Source organism: Melozone crissalis, unplaced genomic scaffold (assembly GCF_028551555.1).
Source record: "Melozone crissalis strain CALT ecotype California unplaced genomic scaffold, PUWL_Pcris_2 ptg000007l_1, whole genome shotgun sequence".
In the NCBI taxonomy this organism is placed as follows: domain Eukaryota; kingdom Metazoa; phylum Chordata; class Aves; order Passeriformes; family Passerellidae; genus Melozone; species Melozone crissalis.
The window spans coordinates 491,160-501,300 of record NW_026535785.1 but is presented as its reverse complement, the minus strand read 5'-3'; the positions used below and the strand labels follow the sequence as shown (position 1 = coordinate 501,300).

The 10,141-nt window shown below is 57.9% G+C and overlaps 1 protein-coding gene across 1 annotated transcript in view; it reads left to right on the top strand.

Annotated features, from left to right (window-relative positions):
• Nucleotides 1–299: 299 nt before the first annotated feature.
• ZFHX3 (zinc finger homeobox 3) overlaps nt 300–10,141 on the top strand; it is a 130,064-nt gene continuing 120,222 nt past the window's right edge. Inside the window, exon 1 of the mRNA XM_054296153.1 lies at nt 300–358. The gene's annotated coding sequence lies outside the window, so the exon portion shown is untranslated. The remainder of the gene's footprint in view (nt 359–10,141) is intronic.

Genomic DNA, 10,141 nt, shown 5'->3' with positions numbered 1-10,141 from the left:
TGCTCCGGCGACCGCCAGCCCCGCCGCCCGCTCCGCGCCCGCCGCCCGCTCCGCTCCGCGCCCGCCGCTCCGCCCCGACCCGCCGCCGCCGCTGCTGCTGCTGCCGCCGCCCGCGGCCCCCTCTCTCCGGGGGGCTGCAAACTCCCCGACAACGATGCTGCTGCTGGGCAGCGGCGGCGGCGGCGGCGGCTCCCGCTCGGCTCCGGCTGCTGCCCCCGGCTCCCGCTGCTGCTGCCCCGGGCCCCTCCGCGGAGCCCCGCGCTCCTGCCGCCGCAGCCGCCGCAGCCTGCATGGGATCTGTAGCCCCCGCGCCGCCGCCCGGGATTAAAAGCGCCGCCGCCGCCGGAGCAGCGACCGCGTAAGTGGCAACTTTTCTGCCCTGTCCCCCGCTCGGGCTCCTCCTGCTCGGGGCGCCCGGGCTGCTTTGCATGGGGCTGGTCCGGCCCCCCCTCCCGTCCGCTCCCACCCACCGCCCCGGATCCCCCAGCAAACTTTGTGCCGCTCGCCGTCCCGGAGCCCCGCCGCCGCCGCCGGGGACGCGCAGGTGCCGGCGCCGCGGGGGCCGCTACGCGCCCGCGGACCCCCCCGCCCCGCCCGCCGGCCATGGCCGCGGGGCGCGCAGCGAGCGCGGCGCCCGCCCGGCCGCTTTGTGCGCCGCGGGGCCGGCGGCGGGGGCCCGGCCTCGCGCGGAGCCCGCGCCCCCCGGGACCGCGCCGGGCCGCGACCGCTCCGCGCCGGGGACGCGCCGGAAAACAAAGGGGCGAAGAAAGTGCCGAAAACTGCCCCGGCGGCGGCGGGCCCGGCCCCGCGGAGCCCCGCGGCCCGCACGGCCTGGCCGCGCACGGCCGCGGCGATTCTTGTTCCCCGCGGGCGGCTCGGTGCGGGAGCGCGGCGGGGGCGGGCGGCACCGCAGGCCGAGCCCGCTCGGGGCCGGGGTTAATGACTCGGGGCTGCATCGCCCGGCGCTTGTCGCGCTACGTGAAACGCGGGTCGCTGTCGGTCCCCGCCGGGACCCGCCGCGCTCGGGTCCCCGCTGCCGCTCGCACCCTCCGAGGGGAGCGTGTGTGTGTGTATGTATTGCCCTGGCTGTGCACGGCGTGCGTGGGTGCCACGCACACGCGGGATTCGGACTGTGAATTATTTATAATTTGTGTTGCGTTTGTGTCTTTGTCCTCTTTTTTTTTTTTTTTAATTATTCAGTTCCTCTCGCCCTCCCCCCCCCCCCCCCCCCCGCCCCCTCTTTTTAAAACAAACAAACAAAAATTGATTCCGAGCAAGGTCTGTTTCTTTCTCCCGCTGTGCTTGGGGCTGTTCTCGGTATGTCCTGGACTCTAACGCAGCCGTGTCCCCTCTGCGCCGGCTGTCTTTCTCCTCTTCTTGCTCCTGTTTAATATGGAGCAATTTTCTGGAGACTCGGTGACTCCCTCCTTAGGGTCACATTGAGTTCGAATACAACTGAAGGTGCAGGAATCCTCCGACGGAGGAAATAAGAGAATAGAGAAAATGGGGTCAAGTTGGCTGCTTAGAGGCCAAAACTCCCATAGCTGCCTTTAAAAATATATGTATAATATTTGGCTTTCCTCGCTGTATTACGGATTGTAGCTTCCCCTTTCAGGTATTTTCCTTACAGCTTAAAGCCCTCGCTTCCTTTTGCCTCCCCCCCCTTGCACCCTCCCCCTGTTAAGGGAGAGGGGGGGGGAGGAGGGAAAATAAAAGGAAAAGAAATGGGGGGGGAGAGAGGGGAAAAAATAAAACCCATTGAGTTTAGGCAAATAAGGTTTGGTCTCCGTATCCTATTACAAAGCACTTTGAATATGCAAGACATCACACAAGACCAGTTATTCCAGTTACGACAAACTTAAAAAGAGAAAAAAGCGAGGCATGTTTAGATTGTAATTTGTTAGAGCAAGATCCGTATTTAAAATTCCATCTTTTAAATATTTTTTTTTTCTACCCTTGCTTTATATCCAGCCTTTTCTAATGTCTGGGTTGGGTTTTTGTTTTTGGGGTTTGTTTTTTTGGGGTTTTTTGCATTATTATTAAAATCTTTCCATCGAGTTTAGGAAGACCGCTGCGAGCAACACATTTTCTGTATTTTTGTTCCTGTATCTCGGAGGAGAGTTGGCAGGGATTCTGTGGTTTGCAGTTACACAATATGTTATCATGTTTTTAATCACTAAATCATTGCAGTGGTTATAGATTTACAGTCTTAGGGTATTACTGAGCGGCGCGGCGCAGCCCGTGTGTGCGGGGACATACGAGAGCATGCCGTTAACATGCTCGTGAACTTTGCTTTTAAATCATTTCCCGGCCGAGCCGCGGCAGAGTGCGGAGCCAGCGTTTTGGCATCACCCCTCCACGCACTTGAGGAAAGTTTGTGCAACCCCGGCGGCAGGGCAGGAGCTCCGATGGGCGTCGAGCGCGCCCCGTCCTGCGGCGCTGGCGGTAAGCGGCGGGTCAGGGGGTGCGAGGGGTGCCCGCTGGGCCGGGGCCACCACCTGCGTGGCCAGGGGGATCGGGCCGCCCCACCGGCCGCCCTCTGCTCCCGGTTCCCCCTTTATTATGTAACAGAGCCCTCGGCAGCATTAAAAATTCAGCATTACAAGCTGATTGTAATGCTCCCTCATTAGGGAGCACTGTCTGGTCCGGCACCGAGCGAAGACGGAGCGTGGCTTTTCGGCTGCCGCAGCGGCGGAGGCCGGGGAGCGGCCGGGAGGGGGGACAGGGGGTGTCCCAGGGCCCCGACAGAGGCTCACGTTGGGCTCCCCACCACCATGGAGCGCCGGCCCTGCGGCCAGGCCCAGGGCTCGCCGGGCTTCTTTCCCCTTTCCCCTGTGCGGCTGCCTGAGCTGCCTCCTGCCCGGTCCCGCTCCACAGGCTGTCTTCCACTGGAACAAAAGCAAGGAAAAGGCACGTTAGAGGGGAGCGAAACTCTGCATCTGGCCCCAGAAGTTGCTTTGCTGTATTTGTATTTTCCTCCTCGTCTTTTCTTTTTAGCGCGGTCATTTTGTGAACAGAGGGCAGCAGGAAGTTGGCTCCAGCCCCTCTCCCGCGCCGCGGTGCCGGCCGCAGCAGCTCTGGTCCTCGGCTGCAGAGCCTCCAGACCCTCCCTCCCACCCTGCCGCTGCCTTTTGTTCCCGCAGGACGCGGCCAAGGTGCCGCTTGGCAGGCCAGGGCGGTGCGGGCGGCCCCGCGTGCCTGGCACCGTCGCTCGGCCCTGTCGCGGTCGCTGTCACACCGGGCCCAGCTCTGGTGGCTGCTCTGACAAAAGCAGAGGCGTGTGTCCCTCTTTCACGTCTCTGCGTTGACCCCCGCCCCGGGTGCTGTCGGTGTCGCGCCAGAGGCCAGGAGCGGCAGATTTGCTTTGGGCCTGGCCAGTGGTTGAAAGGCTTCAGCAGGAATCGCTGAATCCCAAGCCGATGGACGCGCAGCTGGCTGCGTCAGCCTCCCTGTTAACACCTCCTTCCGCTTTCCAAAATAACAGTAATAGCGGTAATAATAAGAAAAAATATGTTACATGGAGAAGCAGAAAAAGGACTAGTGGGCTTTTACATCAACTTTATTCACATGCCATGTTTTGTTCTGCGGGGGCTCAATCCCCTGTGGGAGCATTTCCCTGCCAGCGCTGCTTTCTCGTCTGCGGTGGGAGAATTTTCGGCAACCATCTTCTGTGGGTGCTGGCGCCGGCCCTGCCGGGGCTGGAGGTGTGTTTGCGCTGCAGAGATCGATTCTGGAGGGACAGGCTTGGGAGAGGCTGAGCATTTCAGAGCTCCCGCATCCCTTCATCAGAGCGTGGCCAAGGTTTGGCCTTTGTGTGGCTTTGCTTTGGGGGCCGCGCAGCCGTGGGTGCGTCCGGCTGGCAGGAGAGGTGGGCTGTGAACAAAGCTGGGTCACCACGGGTCCCTCTGGCCCAGCACGTGCTGGACCCCTGTGCTGCTTGCAGGCTCCTGCGACTGACGGCTGTGGGGGCTTCAGCCTGGGAGAGGCCCCCCGGGCCCGGCAGGTGCCTGTGGGGGCTGTCCCCGCTGTGCTGCTCCTGTTCCTTAAGGGTGGGTCATTCCCCACGCCGACTGGGAGCCCTGGAGGAGGCTGTCCGCCCCTGGGGAGGTGCAGGGGGAGACTAGAGAGAGGAGCTCCTCTCTGGGGAGCAGGGCTGCCCTTCTCTCCTCCCTCCCTGCTCGACAGCCAAAATTCGGGCTGGGTGTCCAGCGCATGGCGGCAGTGATGGGGCTGTCGAGGGCTGTCGTGGCAGGAGAGTGGGAATCAAAACATCTGTGCGCAGGCCTGGGCGCCGCAGCCTCTAATGGTTTTGACGGAGCTGTTGTGGTCTGTTGTCTGGAAAATCTGCATTCTGCGCCGTGCCCGAGGGGGCCGCGGCACCGCAGACCGTGGCGGTACCTAAATATAACCGCCTCGCGCCGAGGGGTGAGGTGAGGGCAGCGGGAGCAGGCCGCCCGCTCGCCTTCTGCTTTGTCTCTGATCTACGATTCAGGCATTCTTCTTTGCTCCCGAGGTTGGGTTTGTGTGTAGGCAGGGATTGGAGAAATAGATAAATTCTAGCTAGTTTAAAAAAAAACAAAAACAAAAAAACCAAAACAGGGTGGATGAGTCGGGCTTCCCTCGCTGCCGGCAGTGGTCCTGCTGCTGGGCTGGAGATCCCACCAGCCCCGGCCGCCCCTGCCGTCCTCATTCCCCTCGGAGATGCTACGGGTCTTGCTGAGGTCTCGCTGTGCCGGCAAGAAGCCAGAGCTTCCAGCGCTTCCTTGTTGGCTGTGCCGGACAGACGTGTCCATCTGTCGGTGCGGGAGGTGGGTGCTCGTCGCCGCAGCAACGCTGGCTGTGTGCGGGGCTGCAAGCGCCAGGTGTGCATCGTGCGTGTGCCAGAGGTGGCTGTGAGCACAGTCCTACTTCGATCCCACACAAAATTACTTTTTGGTTGGGGATGTCAGGAAGGGAGCTCAACGCAGGCCGCAGCTGGTGGTGGCTGCCACCGTGTTCCAGGCACTGCTGAGGTGCAGGGACAGTGGGAGGATAGCGGGTGCTGCTGGCAGACTGCGGCCACCCGGCTTTGCCCTTGAGTTTGCTGCTGGGAGAGACGCTTGGCTGTTGATTGTAATTTCATTATGTCACAAGTGCCAAACATGCCTCTCGCTATGAAAAGGAAAAGAGGACCAGCAGTATTTTTCTTTTTTCCCCCTTGGAAAACAAACATTTCACAGTGTTCTGAATTTACTGTTGAACATGAGGATGCTGGCCTTGTGGTAGCCAGGCTTTCAGGTATTAAATCTGGTGAGGGCCGAGCTGTGCAGGTTCCTTGGCTTGGCAGTAATGCTAGAGCAGACAATGTGCTTGGCAGCTCTGGTAAAAGGTTTTCTCCTGTCCTCCACCCGCCGAGCTATTCCCAAGCCCTCAGGTCCCTGCGTTCTGCCTTGGGCTCGCCCTGGGCTTCCAGCTGCGCTTTCCTGGCTGGTGGCAGCCTGGCTCTGAGATGGCTGGTTGGGTTGGTTGGGTGGCAGGGGGTTTAACCCTCCTTCCGCGCTGCCTTGTGCAAACAGAGCGGCGCTCGATGCGGGCTCGGCGCACAAACAACATGGCTGATGGTGACATGGCGATGGCGTGCTTGATCCTGCTGGGCCGGGCCGGGCCTCCTGAGCGACTGTGACGTCTGGTGCTGGGCTCAGAGGGTTTGGGTCTTCTTGTTATGGTGGAGTTGAGTGAGAAAGGGGGAGGTGAAGAGGCACAGCTGGATGACTGCCATCAGGTGCAGGTCGTTTGGGCTCACGAGCGCAGTCAGGTGCATGTTGTTTGAGATGATGCAGAATCTGGGGCTTCCTGCCCAAGGTGTGTTTGCTGAGGTACCACGTGGTGAAAAAACATGTCGGCAGGCCTGAAGGTTGGTTCAGGAGACAGAGCAAGGGAAGTGCTCGGAGCTACTCGGTATATGAGAGCTGCAGAGTCTGCAAACCAGCCCTGCTCCTGCAGTGTGAAGGTATTCTGGATTCAGGCTGTGCACAGCGGCTTGTGCATTTCCGCCGTACCTCTGGTGTTGCAGAGGCTGGCGCCCAGCCCCTTGGACACCTGGAAAGCAGAGCAGGGGCTCTGCCATGCTGGGGTGCAGGAGGCTCCCGCACGATGGCTGCGGAGGCGATGCTGCCAGGCTGTGGTTCCTGGGCTGTGCCGTGTTGGACGGGGCTGGGTGTCAGTGCCGGCGCAGGAGCTGCTCTCGGGTGAGCTGTAGCAGTGTGCTCCTGGCTGCTGGAGCGGTGCTGCTGGGCGGTCTTGGCTCCTGGTGTCCCCGGATGGGGCCGAGGCTGCTTTGTGCCGTGCCGTGCGGGTGAGCTGAGGCCGGGGAGCGCAGGGCAGCCGGCCACCATGTCCCCACGTCCTTGCACGGTTCCCACTGCAGCCCCTGACTGTGCCAGACAGAACTGTAGATGTCAGGCTTTGCACAGAAAGGAGAGCGGGGAGGGAGGGCGAGGAGGAGGCACAAGCGCGCAGCAGCAGGGCTGTGAGGTTCAAATTAACCTTGTGCTTTGTTGGTGTCGGAGTGAGGCACCCCGGCCGCCAGCGCGGTGCGGGCCCGTGTCACTCACACCGGGCTGCGTGCAGCGGCAGGGCTGGCGCCAGGGTCAGTGGCAGGGCCGGCAGCAGGGCCGGCAGCAGGGCGTCCCTCCTGGTGCTGCTGGGCTGGGGCACTGCAGGTGCCCAGGGCAGCGTTGGGCCCAGGCACTGGAGATGAAGGCGCCCAGTGGGACCCAGGGGCTGGCAGGGCTCACCGTGTCCCCAGGGTGCTGCAGGCAGTGCCTTTGCATCTGATTTTGAGAGTGGGTGCTGTGGCCTTTCTTCTGGAAGCTGGGTCTGCAGCACCCAGACATGTGCTCCTACACAGCTGCTTCAGATGTCAAAGCCTAAATTTCTCCTCTTTAATTTTCTCCTGTTAATTTTGTCTCTTTTAGTCTTACATACTTCCTTCCCCAGTTCCTTTCTTCTTGCTGTTTTTCATCTTCCATAGAGACAGTTAAAAGCAGCTTAACACCGTGAGCTTGTTTGGAAGTCAAAAGATCCGTTTCAGCTCTGACGCTGACTTTGGGCAAGACACCAAGTGTTTGCCTCAGCTGGAGGATGAAATGGGATGATGCGTAGTTCACATGCAGGGACTGTAAGTGGAGGTTAATTGTGAAAAATCACAACATGTTTTAAATCCCCAGAGCATTGTTGCATCCTTAAATTTTAAATGGGAGCACCTGCTGTGCTGGTATGGAGCAGAGGGATTGTCCAGAGCACCTCAGCACCCGCCAGCAGGGCGTCGTGCTGGAGACCTGTGCTGTGGTACTGGAGAAATGGAGCTGGTTGGTCCTTGTTTTGAGACACCATCTCAGCCCTCCTGGTGTTGCTGCTTTCTGGGGCACAGAGCACCGGGGTGGAGGGCTGGTCGTGTTGGCTGGGGTTTGTAATTCTAGAGAGTCCAAGTAGAGGCAGCTGTGAAGGTGTAGGCAGGTGCACGTTCTGAGCTCCTGTGGGCACGGTGCTGGGCCTGCAGCACGGCTGGAGGAGGCGGCGCTGGGTTGGTGTGTTACTGGGCAAGCAGTGGGGATGGTGGGCAAGAGGCACACAGTGCCCACAGCAGTGCTGCAGGAGGGCCGGCAGGGTGGGTTGTGGCAGTCCCTCGTGGCTGGCAGAGGGCAGAGCAGGTGGTGAGCTGGGCACTGCTGCCAGCCTGTGCCCTTTGCTGCCCACGGAGCCTGTCCTGAGCTGTGTGCTGCGGTGGGATGCCAGCCCTGGGGAGGCTGCTCAGCACCACGTGCCCCTCTGCTATTTCACAGAGCAGTTACTTGGTGAATAGCAGTGCCTGTCTGAAGGAGCTGCCACAGGTGTTTTTATTTCCTTGCTTGCTTTATTTTAACCAACCTCTCCATTGTTTCCTCTTTATTTTGGGTGACGTGGAAGTCCCGGAGGTTTGCATGAGATGCTGGAAATCACCCAGGTGGTGGGTCTGGTGCCAGCGCAGCCCTGCGTGAAAAGCTGCCTTCATGGCAGGCTTGCAGCAGTTTCACCTGGAACTGCAGATGTGTGAACAACGGAGCCAAGCTCCGGGAGTGCCTGGGGGATCGCTTGGAGCCCGTGCAGGAGCAGGAGGAGGGTTGAGCTCTGTCCTGCACAGCAGCGGCTGGGGTCAGCCTCACAGCAGGAGCAGCATGACTGATTGCTCTTCTCTTGAAACCTCCCAGCTGTGCCTGGGGCTGCACACCTACTTGCCAGAAGCCCCCTCCATGGTCCCCCTTAGCAGTGTAACTGGAGGTGTCCAACCAGCCACCTCTCTAGCCGTGTTCCTCCTCTAAGCATCCTTTTGTGTCTCTGGGATGATGGGATGCTCTCTTGGGACTGGAGGTTTCCTTCCTTGAGTCCGAGTAGCCACTGGCTGTGTGGATGTCTGCTTACTTTAGGCAGGAACTGGATGTCAGGATTCTGGTTTTTATACCCCCAGCAATCTTTTTCTCAGGCCCTTCTTGCTTCTGGGTATGAAGCCCGTGAAGTAGCAGTGGTCAGTGAGATGTGTTTGGTGAGATTCCTCGAGAAGCACTGACTTTCCTCTGGAGAGCTGAAGTTCCATACCGCTGGAGAAATTACTGGGGAGGTGTCGGGCACAGACATGGGTATTTTACTGCTGGTGGTGCTCAGTGAGTCTTCTGCATTTTAAAATGAAAAAAAATGAAAAAATGAAAAAAAAAAGTGGAGAAACCAAGAAAACTCCAGCTGCCATTGAAGCATAGCCTGCCAGGAGGTGGAGGGGAGGAGTATTTTGGTCACAGTTTTCCCCTGTGCAGATTTTGGGGTATTAAAAGCTGTGTCTGTTTCTTGTTGCTGGACTGTGGAGTAGGACTGGGTGATTTCTCAGCTGCTGCTTGAATTTACTTGTGTTAAGACTCAGCTGTTTCCATTAATGGCATTACCTGGTTGTTGAACAGTCCCAAGTGATGCCCGTGGCCAGCACAGAGGGGATGGGGAGCTGAAGTCAGCCCCATGGTGCAGGTCACTATGAGGAGGCCAGGGCAGTTCTGAGCCCCAGAGATGGCTCCTGACTCTCTGGTGACTGGAAATAAAAGGTCTGAGAGTCTTAGTGTGCAGATCTTTTACAAAAGGGGAAGAAAATGGTAAAATAAAGCTTCTTTCAGTAGAAATAGCTACAGTGAGTACTGTGGGAGAAAGGACAGAGGAGTTGTTCTTTAATGTTCTCATGGTGTCTTGAGTGTGAAAGTTTTTTGTTTGGTTGGTTTTATATTTTAAAGTTCCTTCTTCCTTGTATGAGCCTCTTGCACAGCAGAGGAAGAGAAACACTTAACAAAAATAGAGCCTGTGTTTGCCTAAAATGAGGTTGCTGTGGCATGTTTAGGACTCGAGACTGTGACTTTGAAGCTGACTGCATTTCACGCTGCTGATCCCCTTTTAACTGTCTTAGATAAACAGTGCAGTTGGGCTCTGAGAAGTGCCTGGTGAAAACTGTGCTTGGCTCCTCATTCTCACTCTTTCAGAGGTTTTCAGAACAAATACCTTCTGCTTACCAGCACTCTTCCTGCTTAGAAAAGTTTGCATTGATTTATTATTATTTTTTCAAAGGATTTACTTGCACATTAGAATGCCCCGTGGACATTATTTTCAGTTCAAGGAGGGTTTATTTTAGTTTGGCTTAATTGAATTGGAAACAGTTATGAGCTGTACCAAAGCAACTTGGATTTCAAACCAAAACAGGAACGTCCTGTTCACACGAGCAGGTTCACACTGCGATGTTTGCAGCCTGCACTGAATTCCCCTTGTTTACCTGTGTGTAGGGACTCTTGGCAAGTAAATCGCAGCGAGGGCTCAGTGGTGCTGAGGCAGGACCTGGAGAGGCTGCAGGGGCTGGTGTCCCATCTGTGTGTGACACTGATGCTGCTGCCAAGCCAGCCTTGCCCTGGATGCTTTTTCTTTTTGCTGACACAGAGCTTTGGGGCAGTGGCACGGGGAAGTATTTTAGGGAAGGGACCTGGGTTAGAAAAACTGCTAAAGGATGGAGGGAAAAAAGCTTCCTCAAAATATTTTTATTTTTGGTTATTTTTTCGCCAGCTTCCCTTTAATTTGAAATAATTGTGTGATACAGGTTGAA